We start from the raw sequence: 2,500 nt of genomic DNA, 5'->3' as shown, positions 1-2,500 counted from the left end.
TATATATATAACAAAAATATATATATAACCCCTTTGTTATCTGGTGCTGCTCCTAAAGGAAAGTCACTTGTATAACTCACATTCAATACAAATGCATTTAAACTTGACTCACTCTTGTTGTCTTTTAACAAAGAGTATCACTACTTATCTAGGAAGCCAATCATGTCTTTTTTTTATGAGAGACCCCTCCCCTCTGAACGGTCACTTTTATCCGTGATATTTGAAAATAAACATTGTTATTTTCTGTATTCATGTAGGACAAAAGCTATTTATATGTTTGGGAACCACTGCTGTAGGGTTTTCCCACTGTTGGGGGGGGGGGGGGGGGGGGGGGGGGGTTAAAAGCCCCTTTAAATGCATGTTTGGTGAATTACAAGCAAAGTCAAGTTGCCTCAATGATCCTTTAAGGCTTCATCACTGATGGCACTCGATAACAAAGCGCAGTGTCGTGCATGCTGCCGTGAATCAGAATCCCTTCATTCGTCCCACAGAGGGGAGATGAGCCAAAGACAGCTCAATGTTAACTAAGGAGCATAACTAATATTAAAGAATTACACAAATTACAAAATACACATCCTGTAACAGTTCCATCAGACTGTTAAACACCTGAACTCTTTAAAGAACATCCATAACATTCATCTGTTTGCAACTCATATATATCAATATTCCAATTACTGTATAGACTATTCTGCACTGTTTCTATTATATTCTAATTTAGTGTATTTACTTGCACTATTATCTGTTTTATTGTGTTATTGATCTCTGTGGGAGGAGCCTGTGACCTCAGAATGTCAAAGCCTTGAATCTTGAAAGAACAATGATAAACAAAGAAAGGACCCTCATCATGATGAAGTACGTGGGCCGGGTTAAGGACAACAACAACAATAATAACCGGCCATAAGACTGTTAAACACCTGAACATCCATAACATTCATCTGTTTGCAACTTACACATTATGTATCACTTCTATATAGACTCTTCTTGCACTATTTCTGTTCTATTTTATTTGTATTTACACTTGAACTATTTTATCTGTTTGATTGTGTTGCTCTGTGGGAGGAGCCTAAGATGTTCATTGACATAACTACACTGCAGCTACTGTATGTACATATGACAATAAAGGCCTTATTAACGGCACATATATATATATTGCATGTGTGAGTCCCACTGTCAGACAGGGAGGCTTCTGTCCAGTGAAGACAAGCTTTGACTAACCGGGTCAAACATTGGGACAGATATTCAATATGATCACACTGTGTCTTCTTCTGAGCCTGCATGTGCTTTATAAAGCTGTACCAGATGCTTTGTTTTCAACAGGACACAATAGAGGACTCTTTAAAGTAGAGACACTACATACTGATATACACCTGAACATCAGCAGGAGAGGACTCTTTAAAGTAGAGACACTACATACTGATATACACCTGAACATCAGCAGGAGAGGACTCTTTAAAGTAGAGACACTACATACTGATATACACCTGAACATCAGCAAGAGAGGACTCTTTAAAGTAGAGACACTACATACTGATATACACCTGAACATCAGCAGGAGAGGACTCTTTAAAGTAGAGACACTACATACTGATATACACCTGAACATCAGCAAGAGAGGACTCTTTAAAGTAGAGACACTACATACTGATATACACCTGAACATCAGCAGGAGAGGACTCTTTAAAGTAGAGACACTACATACTGATATACACCTGAACATCAGCAAGAGAGGACTCTTTAAAGTAGAGACACTACATACTGATATACACCTGAACATCAGCAGGAGAGGACTCTTTAAAGTAGAGACACTACATACTGATATACACCTGAACATCAGCAGGAGAGGACTCTTTAAAGTAGAGACACTATACTGATATACACCTGAACATCAGCAGGAGAGGACTCTTTAAAGTAGAGACACTACATACTGATATACACCTGAACATCAGCAGGAGAGGACTCTTTAAAGTAGAGACACTACATACTGATATACACCTGAACATCAGCAGGAGAGGACTCTTTAAAGTAGAGACACTACATACTGATATACACCTGAACATCAGCAGGAGAGGACTCTTTAAAGTCGAGACACTACATACTGATATACACCTGAACATCAGCAGGAGAGGACTCTTTAAAGTAGAGACACTACATACTGATATACACCTGAACATCAGCAGGAGAGGACTCTTTAAAGTAGAGACACTACATACTGATATACACCTGAACATCAGCAGGAGAGGACTCTTTAAAGTAGAGACACTACATACTGATATACACCTGAACATCAGCAGGAGAGGACTCTTTAAAGTAGAGACACTACATACTGATATACACCTGAACATCAGCAGGAGAGGACTCTTTAAAGTAGAGACACTACATACTGATATACACCTGAACATCAGCAGGAGAGGACTCTTTAAAGTAGAGACACTACATACTGATATACACCTGAACATCAGCAGGAGAGGACTCTTTAAAGCAGAGACACTACATACTGATA

General features: G+C 38.9%; 1 protein-coding gene across 1 annotated transcript in view; it reads right to left on the bottom strand.

Annotated features, from left to right (window-relative positions):
• Positions 1–2,500, bottom strand: part of gramd1bb (GRAM domain containing 1Bb) — a gene marked incomplete in the record, with an annotated part of 129,362 nt that overhangs the window by 15,553 nt on the left and 111,309 nt on the right.

The sequence above is a fragment of the Trematomus bernacchii genome, unplaced genomic scaffold (assembly GCF_902827165.1).
Source record: "Trematomus bernacchii unplaced genomic scaffold, fTreBer1.1, whole genome shotgun sequence".
Classification (NCBI taxonomy): domain Eukaryota; kingdom Metazoa; phylum Chordata; class Actinopteri; order Perciformes; family Nototheniidae; genus Trematomus; species Trematomus bernacchii.
This window is presented reverse-complemented; position numbering and strand designations above follow the sequence as displayed.